The sequence below is a fragment of the Poecilia formosa genome, unplaced genomic scaffold (assembly GCF_000485575.1).
Source record: "Poecilia formosa unplaced genomic scaffold, Poecilia_formosa-5.1.2 Scaffold12, whole genome shotgun sequence".
Lineage (NCBI taxonomy): Eukaryota > Metazoa > Chordata > Actinopteri > Cyprinodontiformes > Poeciliidae > Poecilia > Poecilia formosa.
Genome location: NW_006799951.1, coordinates 1,040,691 through 1,057,618, shown reverse-complemented (window position 1 = coordinate 1,057,618; position 16,928 = coordinate 1,040,691). Strand labels below are relative to the sequence as shown.

At 39.7% G+C, this 16,928-nt stretch overlaps 1 long non-coding RNA gene across 1 annotated transcript in view; it reads left to right on the top strand.

Moving 5' to 3' along the window:
* LOC103133506 (uncharacterized) overlaps positions 1–16,928 on the top strand; it is a 41,207-nt gene that overhangs the window by 17,571 nt on the left and 6,708 nt on the right. Inside the window, exon 2 of the long non-coding RNA XR_001661338.1 lies at positions 16,720–16,811. This is a non-coding gene — a long non-coding RNA (uncharacterized LOC103133506). The remainder of the gene's footprint in view (positions 1–16,719; positions 16,812–16,928) is intronic.

The following is a 16,928-nucleotide window of genomic DNA, read 5'->3' as shown; positions in this document are numbered from 1 at the left end:
GCTGTGTTGTCTGAAAGTTTTCAGGTGCTACAAATGCCTTGTGCATATCTGAAACATGTAACCTTGTGCTCCGTTTTAGTATTAAAGTCAACATTAATGACATTATTCCAAATACATCAGTCCATGTGCATTTAGAAAAGAACATTTCTTCACCTTTAATGTAATGTAAACCCCCATCTTGATGCATCAAACCAAGTAAATGGTATTATTCTGACATCGTCTTTTTCACTATTTCATACCTAAACTGTAAATGCAATTCCTTCACTCACTCATTGTGGTGCTTTACCAATCCCAAGATGAGTGATTAAAGTCACCTACAAATTAAATGGTTCACTGTTAGGAACATGTTGATTCATTTCATAAACAGCTGAAAACATGCCAGCTTGGTCTTTCTTAGGCTTCATGCAGCCATAAGGCTGTCAAGTTCAGGATTACAACTTCCTTTTAGTATCTCTTCACGCTTTGTTCTGCCAGTAAATTATTTAAGAAGCAACATAAATTGCAGTCTTCAAGTGTTTCACTGATGAATGTGGATCCTCACCCTATATGCACACTACAGCTGCATAAAGCTGTAGTGTGACCCTCAACCTCCCATTTTCTGAACTATAAGAAAAGTTAACTGGTTGTACCAGCTATTCAAGTCAATATTAGCACCGAGGGTTTTTTTTTTATTTATGAATATACATGATGAGCATTTTCATAAACTTCCTCAAGTTGTGGAGGAAGTGGAGGAAGAGTAGAGAGGCTACAGAGAGTGATGATTTGGTGCCATGTCGTCTGCTGGTGCTGGTCGACTGTGTTTTGTGAGGTCCACAGTCAATGCAGCCATCTAACCAGAAACTTTTGGGGTACTTCTTGCCTCCCTCTGCTGAGAATCTGTATAAAGATGCTGATTTTATTTTGCAGCAGGACTTGGCACCTGATCAGAGCGTCAAAGCTCCCAAAAGTTGTCTCGATGGCCATTGTGTTCCTGTTCTTGGTTGGCCAGCTGATTCCCCTGATCTGAACCCATATAAGATCTATGGATCATTGTCAAGAGGAACATGAGAGAAACCAGACCTAACAAGGCAGATGACAACTATCAGAGCAATCTGGGCCTCCCATTACACAGATGAAGTGCCACGACAGAGTGGTGCAGTAATTTTTGCTAGAGGTTGCCCAAACCCAACCAAAGTTTTGTTGGGTGTTTAGAAATGTGTTTAGAAATGTGCAAGCTTTTCAGAAGCCTGACTGTTTGCTTAAAACATCCATTTTTACTGGTCTAATGTGATATTCTAATTTTCAGAGACACTGAATTTATTTATTTATTTATTTATTTATTTATTTATTTATTTATTTATTTATTTTATTTTATTTACCTGAAAGCCATGATCATTAAAATAAATAAATTAACTAATAAATTAATTAAAATTACTTATAGCTTGAAATATGTACTAAATCTCTATAACATGACAGTTTCAGTTTCTGAGATGACTGGCACTCAGAAATATTGCACTTTTATGCAATATTCCAATTTTTTTTGAGCTGTGCTAAGTAGGAAAGCTCTAAACATAAATCACGTAGGTTAATGACAGGATTCCTTTTTTTCCAAGTTAAGCTCAGGCCCTCGGTCATAATTGTCTGAATTGAACAAAATCTAATTGTCAGGAGGTATGCACTGCTATATTATTGGATCTAATTTAAAAAAAAGTGGTTCCTATTCCTAGTCAATTGTAAGAAGCAGGTTTGTGATGCAGGAGGAAATTAAATGGTTTAGGCTGCTGATAGGAAGCTATTAAGCCATTATACGGAGCTGGACCGAAACACAGAAAGGAAGCAACAGTTATAATCTGAGGCATAAAATTTTATCAGCATTGCTTTGCACATTGCATCATTATCTTCAATTCATAGCAATTACAGAGCAATCACATCAACATGTTTCTAGAGTCTATTTCTTATTAGGTTTAGGATCCTACATTTGGAGTTTGGATATGCAGATAAACCCAAAGTTATGCATTACTAAGAAAAAATAACATTTTATTTGTTGACTGGAAGTAATATTGGAGTTGTGGAGTGGCTGGACCAGTGACTTGAATCTGATACCAAATCTGTGGAGGGAGCTATGATTAGGGTTTTGGCAAAGAGGCTGTCCAACTTCAAAGACTTGAAGCTCATCAAGATAAATTGGCAAAAAAACAAGAGGAAATATTTATTTATTTAAATTGGTCAGCAGTTATAAAAAGGGTTCAATGAATAACTTTTTCCATTAAATATTGAGTACAGTATGAAAAAAAATTTAAAGTGATTTTTTTAAATAAAATTGTTTTGTTTTGTTTTTTAGCTGAAACTCAGTTAACCTTGTGGAATTATCCTGTCTCATTTCCTGTCAGATGCACATTTCTTGACTGAACTTAAATCTAAATCTACCAGGTGTATGGTAGACCTTTTAACGCATCTTTTAAGTGGGTTTTTCAACTAAACCACTTTTAATTTCACAGGCAAGTACAGGGAAAGTCTTTTAAGGGAGTAAATGCTGTAAACATGCTTGCCAGCTTTTTCCTTTACTATGTGATATCCTCATTATGCTTCAGCTGGATGATGCCTTAAATCTCCAAGTTGTTGCACAGTAAAACACACGTGTCTGGATCCCATTAGTATCTATGACCTCAAAACTGATCTCTTTTCAAGCACTAAGCTACTCTCGTCCAAGGGAAAAAAAAAAAAAAAAAACAGAGAGAGAGAGGTCACTTTAAATGCAGTTAGCACTGATGACAGGTAGGGGGATTGTTTACCCAAATATGATTTAGAGATAAATGATAACAAATTTGTTGTCGTCCACCGTTCCATGCATAAATTTTCTTGGCATCGCTCCTACAGCAGCCATGAGAACAGGAACAGGCTCCCTCGCTGGCATGTCAACATCTGCTCGGCTATTTAGCCAGCTAATAGATCAGCCTGGAAAGAGAGAGCAGAGGACGTGCAGGTGTTCCAGGCTGGAGCCAGAAGACATCAACCAAAAGCCCGAGCCAAATCCACCAGAGCGCACACTGAATGACTCACAGCCTCTCGCAGATAATAAAACAAGCATAAAGTTTACTTAAGGTACAGGTGGGGGTATTTGCACCATACTCCAGAGAGATCCAGTTCGGGAGGAAGGTAATTGGGTGCATATGGGAGGAGGTAAATGAAAGAATTTTGAGCCTATCTCTGAGGAATAGCTAATGGGGGACGGGACAGAGAATGAAATTAAAAATTATTTGAAGCAGATGGACTGGTCTTTGAGTTTTTCGGGAAAATTTATTAGTCCCGTGAAAGAAACGTGTCTGTTTATTTTGTGCTGCCATGAAATGAACGGCCTGCTGAGTTGCGCTTGTGTTAGTTTATGACGGCCTGGCCATTACTCATAATTTAGAATGTGTTTGTTATCGATTCGTGATTTAGCATGATTTATTGGGTCTTGTCAGTTTTCATTCAAAACTCCACTACTTTCATTTCAGCAGCGGCCTCAAACTTTATGAAAAGTATAAACAAAGCCGGAGGATATGCGGATTCTGTTTCATTTGTACCTCGTTACATAACAGCCCTGGCTGGATTCAAATGTTTCCTCAGCGTAATTCATTTGTTCCTGCTTTTGCCTGCAACAGTAAAATGAAATGCTCTGCGAAGCAGCATTAGTCAAGAAGCACTTGTAATGGAAATGTTGATGGAAAAATGTCAGACTAGCCCCACATTTAGACTCTGTTTAGAGTTGAGTTGTGGTCAGGTAGAAACATAATATTAACAGTTGATCAGGAACAGCAGTCAGGCATTATGCTCCCATCCCGGGAGGATTTGTCAGGAAGCTGTTTATTTTCTGCAGCAAGAATTATTCAATCTTCCCACTCACAATGCCTACTAAGTTAAGTCAGCATATGGCTCAAATCTGGAAGAAATATTTTAAGATCAAAACTTACATTGGGGCGAGTCGGCTCAATCTGTTATAATTACTGTTGTAAATTCAACCATGCTAATAGTTTAACTTTTAATTTCCCTGGCATGGGACTGCCAAATTAGTGGGATATGTGCCACTTTAAAAATGAGAAAGAGAGAGAGAGAGAAAAAAAACTCATTGACACAAGTTAAGATTAATGTTTTTTCTTAGACTGATCTGAATCATTTAAGTCTACATTTCTCCAGATATTTAGCCAAACATATTTTTTTTATTACGCATTATTGGAAAAAAAAGTTTGAAGGGAATCCAATCAAAAAAAAAATAAATAAAAAAATGCTACTCCAGCATTTAGCGACAATGCCAACATTGACAACATCTACAATTGAAAAAGTAATATCCTGAGTGCGGATAAAATAAAGCTGGGCTTAAAATGCTCTCAAAACTCTTTTCTCTGACAGATTACTTTTAGCATCTTCAGTTTAAATTTGAAATTTAGCAGAAGCAGATGTTGGAGAAAACGTGACAGATGGTGGGAGAAAAATAATAATAATTAAAAAAAAAAAAAAAACATAAAATAGCTTCACCGTTGTGTTTTCATGCACAGATGGTTACAATGGACATGAGGCACTCAATGTCAGCATCTTTCATGTATTCCAGATATCTAGTCCCAGGGGCGATGCTGAACATAAAACTATAGTGGGGCTTAAGATCTGAGCATAAATAAAGCATTGACTCAAATTTCCATTTTTATTTATCTGCTTATTTCAATAAAATGTATCAACAAAGACAAACATTTTCTCTTGTGGTCTGTCTTTATTATCAATGTTCCAATCATAAAACTATTAAATTGCACATAAAAAGAAGAAAACAGTTATTGGAAAAGAAAAAAAAGAACTATTTATTTTTATGTAGTGTTTATGATTTAGGTAAATCACTGGTTTCAGCTCTTGCATTTTTTAAAGCTGCATACTTATTTAGAAATGACATGGATTTAATAACAAATGACGATTTAATAAAGGGTCCTTTCAAAAATATTTTTTTTGCATTTGTTGTGACATATCTTGTGCGGTTCACCTACAGAGCAAACCAATTTGTAAGAAGGTAAAACTGATTAAAAAAAACACACCATTAACCTTAATGCATAAGCGCACACACGCATAAAAATATTACCTTAATGCCTATTTTTATTCCCATTTTAACCATTCAGGCTTCTTACACCAGCCATCTGAATCTGATTACTTCAGCGGCCCTAGTGCTGGATTTCTGATAAAAGTTTATTTGCATTGTTTATCTAAAACTAGTGTGCAAACAGATCATAAAGGATTTATAAATTAATTGTTGTTTCCTTAATTAATTAATTGTCAAAAATTAATTGTCAAAAATTATATACTGCGGTCTCTAATTTTAAAGTCTCAAAAGCCTGGATCTTAACAGAGGCGTTTATACTTCTCAGAGTCTCTCTACACGACCAAACAGCTTATTTTGTGAACATTATGCAGCTTTCAGGGGGAACTTGTAAACAGCAAAAGCCCGTTTCTTCTGCATTTCACAAGCTCTCTATCTACACCCAAAAGCTTTGCAGTGTTCCGAACATTCACATGGTAAACACAGTTGAGCTTACTGCTGTGTGTTATGACATAGGTTGTTCTTATCTACTCAAGCGTGCTCAAAGCTACAGCTTACAGCTAAAGCCTTGGGTAAGGGTTGAGTCGGGGGGGAAAGAAAATCGAAATAGCAGCCAGGGTATTGTAAATATCTTTCATTTTCTTGCTGTCCCAAAATGCACACGCATTCATATAAACACATGCACATCTATAGCATCTAGCTATATATATATATATATATATATATATATATAGACAGAAACTGAATCACTCACCTCTTCATGTGTGCACCTCTGAGCAGCAGGCCAAGGAGGGAGTGATGTTGCTAGAATGGTGAGAACAAAAACAATTCTCACCTTGAGATAAACAAGAGGCATCACCGAGGCCAGATCTGTTCCTTCTGTGCTCGGTGAGCAGTTCCACTGAGACAAGCAGGAATTCACCCGATAGCACAGTTCACTCGCTGTCAGTGCAAATAAATAAAAAAAGAAAAAAACAAAAAACAAAACAAAAAAAAACACTCGATTTAGTGAGTTCTGACAAGGAGGGTTGCAGTGTGGGATCTGACGTTAGTCGGTGCAGATGAGAAGGTCAATAAAACATGATCAAATAAAAATTAAAGGAAAGAGTGAATTACAAATGTGTTAGAGGTTTTCTTTTTTAAGTAACATTTTCTTTTAACTCCACAAAAAAAAAAAAAAACATCTTGGTCGTACTTTTATTCATTTGATGAAGCCCTAATAGTCACCGTGTTTTAAATAGATGTGCACCTTAGGAGTAATTAATATTTCACTCGAGCCCACCTTTTTTTTATTTTTTTATTTTTATTTTTTTTCAAAGCTACATTAGTTTGGGTAAAACATGTGAGCAGATCCAGGCTGCCTGTTTGACCTGTGTGATCATCCTTCGCGTATCGCCGGACCGTCCCCGTTTTATCTCGATCTAAACCCAGCTGCACCTTTCAAGTCTCAGATCGGCACAGCCGACTGAAACAAACAAAACCCTTCCTGACAGAACAAAAGCCTTTTCTTGTCTGTCGGAGGTCGGTGACGCTCTGCAATCTGACAAATGGCAAAGAAACAATTGCTTCATTAGCAAGAAGGAAAATAGTTTCATGAAGACCTTGTTTATGACTCAGAGAGGGTATTAATAGGCTCCACGCTACTGAAAAGGGTGAAGTTAAATGAGGATGATTGCTGAAAAGAAATCATTCGGTGGGTAGAGATTCTTCTTAGTACTTTATAAATCTTTGGCGCTGTAAAGGGCAGCGATTGTTCTATGTCAGCTGACCCTCCTCCTCCCCTCTCCTCTGCTCCCATTACAACGTGAGAGGGGGGAGGGGGGGTAGACTAGAAGTCATAGGTTGAACTTGAATAAGAGAAGTACTTAAGCATGCTACATTGCTACTTTGTACAACCAATTTTCAAACAGCAAAGTGCATGCGTGCTGTTCATGGGGAGAACGGATGCCAGAGCACGCTCTGCGAGCGACAGCATTAAGTCACACAGTTAACTATTACCATTTAGGATGACGTTCCAGATGGTTGCCTTTAGGATTTTGATTCAAAACTTTTACAACTGAGAAGAGAGTTGTTCCTTTTTCTGTCAAGCATCTGAACGCAGATGCTCACTGTGTCTGCCGTTTCCAGTTGTCGGCGAGCGTCATTTCACACACACCGCTGGAATCGGTGTGTTTGAATCGGGACTCCTGTCACCACAGGTGATGACAAATAAAACCTTAACATTCCGATCCTGACCAGGTTAATGCCATGTCGTTTTTTGGTACACAACCTAGTTTGCAAATTAACATCACGGCACAGATTGTGATTTATTATTTTATTTTTTATTTTATTTTTTTTTTTTCGTTTTTGGTCAAATCCACCTTAAACATTCAGTGTTAATTATAACATTTTCATGAATCATCAACACGTGCTTCCCGACACCTCTGTAGGAACAAGGCCTGGAGTTCCAAGTTAACATTATCAGCATACAAAGCTTGACTGCTTTCAACAAAGCCATGACGTTAAGATGACAACCCTGTGAGAGTTGCAAATGCAGCTAAACGAGTCATTCTGACTACCCTGAATGCACGCTCGGAGCTGTTTTCTCATGCCACTGGATGATGTTGGAACTGATCCAGTACTTCCCTGATGGTACTGAATGATTGATAATAATCCAACATGTAAGGCGCCTGCATATTTTGACAGTAATCCACTTCTGACAGGTGGTAAGAGACATGCCTTTAAGTAAATGTCAATGTTGCTCCATATCCGCCAAATGTGCTAACTCTCAAACATGTAGCACGTTCTCCACGAAAACCGAAAAAGTTGATACCGGTAATGTGTCAGCGCAGTGATGTAACATGGCAACTGCAAACAACTTCTCTCTCTCTCTCGCTAAGCTAGTTGACTAGAACTTGAAACCCATCCTTTGCATATTCGATTCCCAGCTGTCCTAACTTGAACCAACAGGTAGCACGCTGAAATAAGCAGATGTAGGAAAATCAGTGCAACCCCCTCGCCACAAATCCCCAGTTCAGTTATCCAAACTTTCCGCTAGCTTTCAGTGAACGAAGGGCTCGCTAGAATTGAATTGACATGTCAGCAGGAGAACAGGGCTTTGTCGCTGTCACGGATGCCAGCATACTTAACCCCTACCATTTTAGACATTAGCTTCCACCAGTGGGACTCCTGAGAGGGCTCCTTCTGGAAACACTTTTCGTATTCAGTCAGCTTCTGGCCTCTCCGTTTTACCTCCCTAAAATGCCAGATAGATCTTATGGTGGTGCCAGCTTTCTTTTTCATCATCACTATTCCTGGAAAAGCCGAGGGTGTGTGAGTAAGGGAGGCGCAGGCGAGAGCACGGATGGATGTTGTCGCTCATCCGCTCACATATTGATGACTCAGGATGGTTTCAACTTTTAGCAGCTCTTGATTTATGGACTCCGAGTGAACTTCTAAGGGCGTCGCAGTCTTAAGTCCTCGTGTTTGAACTGAGAAGATAGGATAGGGCAAAACAGGAGGGACAAAAAAAGGAGAGCCAGGGCACTGCAGTCCCAGTCACTCCCTCCAACCCCCATACTACACTGCTTTGCACGGCAATTAGCTGTGTCCTCATTTAGTTTGGCCTGTCCCAAAGGGTAATGAAAGTCGTACATCATCTTCAGGACTTGCTAATTATCCAGCTCAGTTGCAGGTAAGCTTTGTAACCATGAGAAGGTCCTGTCGCCAAGACATTTATTGCTCTTCCAATAAGGGGTAAAAAAAAAATCCTCTCTTGAAAGGCTGCCTGTGCCGAGCAACTCGCATCCTTGACATGCCTTCTTGCAAATGTGCTAGTCAAAGTGGATACGTCTTCATTCCACATAAATCATCTGCTTTGGAGCAGCAACAAAATGATCAACAGGGGTAGCATACCGGCTATGGAAACCGGAGCACACAAACATTTTAGGGGTCAACTTCTCTGTGTTGATTTACACATGGATGGCTAATGAGGGACACACACGTGAAATACGTTGCAACATTACAGCTGGGTGACTCTGTCAGCTTCTACTGACGGCCTTAGAAGGGACGGATTCGCAGTGCCTTGAAAAAAATCTCCACACCCTTTGAACTTTTCCGTGTTTTGTCAAATTGCACCCACAAGCATCAATGCATTTTATTAGGATTTTAGATGATCGACTGGCATAAATAGTGCATTCTATTGAAATGGAGGAAAGCAACACTTTTTCTTCTTTTTGCTACATGTTAAATTTTGAAAGTAAAGTGTTAATAACCACGCAATAAATACGTTTTTAATCACAGAATGAATACAGCAGTTTTCTAAAAGTGGTCCTATGTTGGAAAGACAAATATTATAAAGGTCGTAAAGTCATGACCTTTATGAGTGGCAAGGAAAAAATAAGTGATGCTGAAAAGAAGCAATATAAAGTCTTGATTAAAGTTTTTTCTTTAACCATTTACGGCAGTGTTTCTCAATCCTGGTCCTCAGAGATCATTGCCCTGTGTGTTTTAGGTGTTTCCCCTCTGCCACACACCTGACTTGGATGAGCAGGTGATTAACAGGCCTAGGCAGCACTTGATGGCGTGCAGAGGAGGTCATGCAGTCATTTGAATCAGGTATTCTGTCTCAGAATACCTGAAAAGAATCGATCTTTAAGGGCTCTATTCCAGAACCCTTGAAGACTTATCTACTGCAGCAAAAGTGTGGCTGTGTGTGAGCTGACGCCGCACAGGATTTTATAATTTTCCTTCCTCTTCACAATAATGTGCTACTTACTTTGGTCTATCAAATTGAGTTCCAATATTTGGGTTTCATGGCGTATGATTATTTTTGCAAAGTGCTGTGTTCACCTTTGCAATACGCTACTCTTCAGTTTTGTAGACTGCATGTGATTATTTTGGATTGGAATCTTCTTTATAACACAAAAGAAAAAGCAAATATTGTACAAGGATTTAGTCATTCAGATTTTTTACCCATTTAGCTTATTCAACTTTAATTTTCTCACTTGTATTGATAGATAAGTGCCCCAACACACATTCAAAGTTTGTGTTGGTCCACATTTGACAAATTTGGTCTTTTGACTTTTGCTCATTTATGCAATATTGAGCTTGACCGTCTTAAATGTAAACGTCTAAGAAGGGTTACGAGATGAATGAAAGGTGAGGGGAAGGCAGAGTATTTGTGACATACAGACCCACAAGTGGCAGGTTCTGGATGCTTTGGCCCACATTTGATGTCATCTCAGCAATCCGTCTTGTCACCTTGTGATGGTGGCCCTTCTTCCTTTTCCCCTACCTTTCCTTTTGCCATCCCTGCCCACCACATCTGCCTTGAGCTTGGCAGCTAGTGCAGTCTGGGTATTGGAGTCTGGAGAGCACAAGGTGAGAGCTGGAGGCAGAGAGGAGACTTATTGTCAAGGTTATGCCTGAGAAGATGATTGATGCAAGGCTGGGCTTTCCTGTCAGACTGTCAGGAGGCAGGAATGTTTAATGTTCTCATTATTGGTTACGCTGTTGTGTATATTTCTCTGTCAGCGCCGCCGAGCCATCTGAACTGCCAAAGCACTTCAAAGGCCTGCAGGTCATTTATCTTCCCCTGACGCTCCCAATGCTCAGCCTCAGCTGAGTGCCAGTGATTTGTTATGACTTGAGAGCTGGCTGACAGACAGGTCCTCTGTACAGAGGGGGAGAGAAAAAAAAAGGGAATCCTTTTTGTCACACTGTGAAAACATCAATGCTCCCGTAATGGGCTACAACTGTCAGCGGAGGCCAGCACCTGACTGTTGTGTGGCCTCACTAATTTGCAGTCGTGGTGACTTGCAGTCTTCCCAGTTTAGATTTGGTTGTGGCGTCTCATACAAACAGGCTGCCATCTGTTGTTTGCGGCTTCAGGTCAAAGCAGAGAAGAACACAGAAGACTGCGCTAACGCAAGACTCATCGCCGTTTGAAATTATTCAAAGATGCTACAAATGTCTCGTTTTTAAAGTTGCAGCACAAGTCCGAGGAGATACGTTCTTCTCCCTGTGCGTGCATAAGTTCAGAACATGCAGGCCTGGGAAATGGTTGGGTAAAAGGAAGGCAGGGTGGAAGAGATTGAAGAAGAGAGGAGAGAGGTCTTTCAGAGGGGAACGAGTGGAGGCCAGAGGGGCAGACAAAGGAAGAAATAAGGAAAGGGGAGGGACATGGGTGGAGAGAAGGAAGAGAGAAAAATCAGATCTTTGTTTCCTTTCCCAGGCTATGACATGATTAATCGTTTTCTTCTGATCTAATTTTGGAACATGAAAAACAGCACATTTGTCTTGAAGAAAAATGATGTGCCGCGCAGCGCAGATGGAAATTTCAAGTCCCGAAAAAGATTAAAGTGAAATTCCACTCCTTAGACCTAATCATGAGTTGTAGATTATACTGTCGTCTTAACCAGATGGTGGGTTTGATTCTTCGGACCCTTCCTCATATTAATGAATGCTAAGCTGTTGTATTTGACTTTAGTAAGTGAAGTGTCTATCAGTCCCTAATGGACTGCCAGCCAAACTAACACGCACCTGCAACACTTTCTGGGTTTTCCATAAAAAAATATATAAAAAAAAAAACCCTATATGCATAACACCGTCTCCCTCCCTGTCCGTTTTTCACATTGTTGTCGCCCACTGAGCTCGCTAAATATTTTCACACAGAGGGCAGAGAACAAGAGCAAACTTGTATCCACAGCTAATTTCCTCCCATAGGTTAGGGCCATAACTCTGGACTTACGAGTGTCACCTGGGGCAAGCAGAGGCGCTAGCTCAATAGTAATGAGATTAGGTTTCCAGTCAATATGACTGAATACGCTGCAGTATGTTAACCAACCTAATTATGAGAGAGGTGATAAAAGCAGAGGGGTGGGTGGCCAAGCATTTCATCTCAGCACACGTGCTTACCCTGTGGCATTGTCCTTTTCTCAAAGACCCCCACACACATTTATGCACACACACACACACGTCTGGGTTTCACTAATACTGCTTCTCTCAGACAAATTCAGTTTGATGCTTATAGCTTAAGCTTCAGCAGCTAATTGGACTGATGTTGCTGTTGATGACAGATTCTTACCAGAGCTCTGCAAACCACATTATTTGCAAACAAGTTAGAGATGCACCCAGGCTTCAGTTGGTTTTCAGCTGATCAGCCCTGACTGATGACCGGCCTGTCAGAAATTTTATGAATCCTATCATTTTCTGATCAGTGAAGGCACCATATTATGAAGCACAATGTCACATTGACGAGATTCGGAAAGCTGTTACTGAAAATAGAGAACACGGTCGGTGTTCTCTATTTTAACTATCAGCGAGTCAGAGGATGCACGTATGAAGTTAATTAAAAGGAATCTGTTTTGTTCTACATGTCCAGATACTGCATGTTGACACATGATGAGATTCAGCAAAAATGACTTCAACCAGCAATGTTGCCAACAAACAAGTCGTCAGACCCACACAGCAACAATTTCTTATGGAATAAAACATCTAGCAACAGATCTACTGACATTTATTGTGTTACTGGAGACTTTTGGGGACTTTTACAGGAAAGCAGTATCTTTCCTATTTTTCTCAGTGGGCAATGGGTGTCACAATGGCCTGCCCACTCTACATCCCAAAACACTCACAGGTAACCCATTCCTCATGCAACGTAGCTTCTCCAGCTGCAGTCAAAACAGGAGGTGTTTAACTTTGCATGTAGACCACAAGTAAATAAAAATGCACAAAGCCTCTGCTAGCTCATGTAGCCTCAGATTGGTTATGGAGAAGGGTTTTAGTTTTTGGCCTATTTAGAGTCCTAAAACAAAGTTTGAGTTGGCAAAAACGTCTCTTAGGAAAAAAACTTGCACAGGCCAGAGATGGGAAACAACATTGAGATCCGCCTAAAAGTAAAAGGAACACTGCTTTATGTTTGTGTTAGAATCACAAAGCTTAATGCCAAAATAACTGACATCAGCTTTCCTAAACATTACTATCCATTATTCTTTAACTCCATCTGTTTACCTTCAGGGAACAGTCTAACCTCGTGAAAACACAGACAATTTGGACAGTTTTTTTTTGTTTTTTTTTTAGTTGTTTTGGCTCTTCCAATCCAGTGTAATGCTGTCCTTTTTTCTGGCCCGGCCCCAGACGTCCTGTCTGCTTCTGGACAGCCGTAACTGTAAAACCTGCCTTCTGATGAATCCCCGTGGCAGTCTGCCACTTCCCTTGTACACTAACATGGGGAATGCAAATGTTTGAAGGAAAATCTATGAGCAAGTTGTACGCCGCGGGGGTCTATCAAAGGGGAGAGAGCCGGCACAAAACTTTATTCATGAATGTACCAGGCGCAGACTCAAAACAACAGCCCTTTAAAACTTGGACGCCGTGACGAACCGCGAACGTGAACAGAGGGAGACAGAGAGAGCACAATGCCAATATGTCACACGCTAAATAGTTTTAAATTAGAGCCTGTATATGCCTGTTGGAGACTACATTCATCATACTCAATGTTGGTCTGTTTCTTGCAACCCTGGCAGTAAGAGCTTCCACATGCCAGTGTCGGCACTAGGGAGAAACAGAATCGGGTTATCAGCAGAAGTTTACTTGTCTTTAATCAGCCTGTAGCTAATTACCAGGCTTCCACACAGCATGGCTATAAGTCATTAATCATACGGGGCGTCTGGGAGCTCTCAGCTTTGTCCCAGACCACTGCTGCAGACAGGAGCTCCCTACTCCATGATGGAGCTCTTTTCCCACTCCCCTTGTCTCCCTTTAGAGCTGCTATGCCTCTAATGGCAGTGGCATCGTTTATTAGGGTTTAAATTACAGGCCTGACTGTAGATTTCCAAACAAGGGCAGTCTGTCTGCATCAGCGTTTCCCTTCCTTTCTCCTTGCATTTCTTGAAAAATGATGGCACAAGACATGTTTGAACAAATCTCCAAAATGAATGCTTTTGTTTTATAGCTGTCTTCCTTTATCTTCAAGCCATCACAAAGGGATGATGTTGGCACCGTGGTGGAAAAACACACTTGCCAGTCAAGTTAACTGACATTAGGGGTCAATTAGAAGTTGCAATGGAGAAAAGCACTCTGGTAATATTTCTTCATGAATGTGGAGGTGAGAAATAAAATTGTCATTTGGACCGACCTGGTGATTTATCATCCTGTCTGTGCTGTAACACCATCACTCACCGGCAACTAACTGTGCCAAGGCTGCTATTAAAGTATAGCATGAAGGTCTCCACAAGAATCCATTCATGCTGTTCCTGGTTCATAATTCCAAACGAGGCAGAGAGCGAGGGAGAAAGGGAGAGGGAAATATTTTCAGCGGTTCAATCCAAGAAGTCACCAACAACAAGTAAAGAGGAAAGCAGACTGGAGGATATGGACGCAGAGCTTGAGAGGAGAGTTGGGTGAATGTCTTATTCCATCATTCAGATCCCTCGGACAGCTCCATTCACCGTCCTCCATCAGTCTTTGACAGGGGATATTTCCCGTGACCCAGGTCTGTTTCTGCACCGCTAAAATTGCATGTTCTAATGCACACATGCGGGCGTCGCTCCAAATGAAAGAAAGGAAACCTTTAAAAGGGATCTGGCAGTCGCAAAGTGAAGCTTTCAGCTACTTTTCATGCAGCTGTATGGCAACCGTCCTTCCGTTGACGAGGTTAAACATAACATCCCACTGTGTGGCTTGGATGCCAACCAGTTTCCAATCACGAGTGGCAGAAAAACAGATTGTACAAAAGTATTCATATCACTTCAACATTTTGACAAAAACCGCAGATTTGTTTTTCTTTTTTTTTCAGAATTTCATGTGACAGTCCAGCAAAAAAAAAAAAAAAAAGTTGTGGTTAATTATGAAATGAAAGAAAACTTTGCTCTTAGCCAATTTTTTGGAATCCAGTGCAACTGGTTCCCTTCGGAGGTCACCACTTGTGGTGACAAACGTCATCATGTGGACAAAGTAACATAGATGACAAGTCTGGGCTAACATGGATAGGTTAGAGAAGCATTGTTCTGAGTTTTCAACATCTCTAGGAGCATCGTTTCATCCATCGTCAGAAAATAAATAGATGATTCAGCTGTCAGCTATCAAGACATGATGAGTGATAGATTTTCATGTGGGAGAATATGGCTAGGCACCAAAAATATGGTTCTCCGTCTGCTGGAAGCTGTGAAATGAAACAAAAAAGAAAATCCTTGTTGAAAGACAGGCATTAAAAACCAATCACGGGAAGTCCTGCGGAACATGGTGTTGGTGGTATCATGCTTTTAGGGATTATTTCCATGGAAGCTCGTCAGAGTTTATGGAAAAACAGATTATGCAAAATCCAATGCAGACCTGGGAGAAAACTTCCAAGAGACTAACCCAAGTCTCTAGCAGGTAAATGATTTGGGACTTGTTCAGAGGGTCACCTTATGGACAACAAACCTTGACGTACGGCCAGAGATACAATGAAATGGCTTAGATCAAAGCAAATTCATGTGTTAGAATGGTTAGATCAATCAGCAGACATAAACTCAACACTTTAAAAGTAATTCTCACAAATCCTACCTGTCCAGTCTGACTTGAGTTGGAGTTGTTTTGCAAAGAAAGATGCCCAAAGTTCTGAGTCTGTATATGAACAAAGGTGGTGCAAAAGACTCAATTCATTAAAGAAAAAAAAATGTTAAAGTTTTATAATTGGGAGCAAATATAAATTCACACAATATGCATTTGCATACATGCATTTGTAAGAACAATGCAAACATGTTTCTTCCACTTTATATACTATTTTGTGTTAGTCTGTGATATGAAAGCCCAATAAAATACACTGTTGTTTCTATTTATAATGTGACCAAATGTGAAAATATTCATGGAATGTGTGAACATTGTGTTATGTGCTTTAAATCAACAAATTTCCACTTTTACTGGCACAGATAACTTGCCTATCTGATGACTCTGCTACACAATCCAAATGATTTAGATGTAATTATATTATATTATATATATATATATATATATATTCTGTTGTGTTATTTGTTACTTTCTCTATGGTGTTTGACGTGTAATTGTAAGAAAAATGAGATATACCATTTTCTCTCTTTTTTACCCTTTCAACTTTTTGAAGGTTGCGAAGACAGAAAACACATCATGTAAGAGTAAAAGACTTCAGTCAAATGAAAGATTGCTTAAAGTCAGAACTGCCAAAGCTTTATGCCCATGATTTATCTTGTTACCAATAGATCAAATTCACTTCAAGGCAGTCGTAAAAATGTATGAGAATGTAAATGGCTGAGTGACCCATTTGTCTTGTGTTAAAGTGGCAAATGTAACATGCTTCTCATCCTGAGTGATAAGCCCAGGCTTCACTCTTTTATGAAGGATTCGTTGTTGAGGGTGAAGCATTTTGCATTTTATTCAGGATATCCTGATATAGCACAGTAAATGTAACTCAGTCTAGGTAATATTGTAGATCATGGTGTCATTTTTCTTTTGTTTGAAAAATAATTACTAAAAATGTAATTTTTTTTATCAGTATGCTGCTGTATGCTTCTTAATTTTGAAGCTTCTTTCCTTCACAATGATCAAATATCCATTTGTACTCAGACAGTTTGCAGGTTATTATAAAAAAAAATCACATATGACTTGCTTTGTTTTATTTATTTATTTATTTTTAGTTAGTCAGGTTTTTTTTTTAACATTTAAATGACTCACATTTTGGTCAGCAGCGGGAAAAGCTGTAATCCAAAAACCTCAGCGGACGAAACAAAATCCCATCATGCAACCAAAACTCAATTTTTCCTGCAGGACACAGTGAGTGGTGAGTAAATCAAAGGGCAGCTTTTTCACCTCACACAAATTGACACATGTATACACACTCTCAGACTGCTGCACACACACACACACACACACACACACACACACACACACACACACA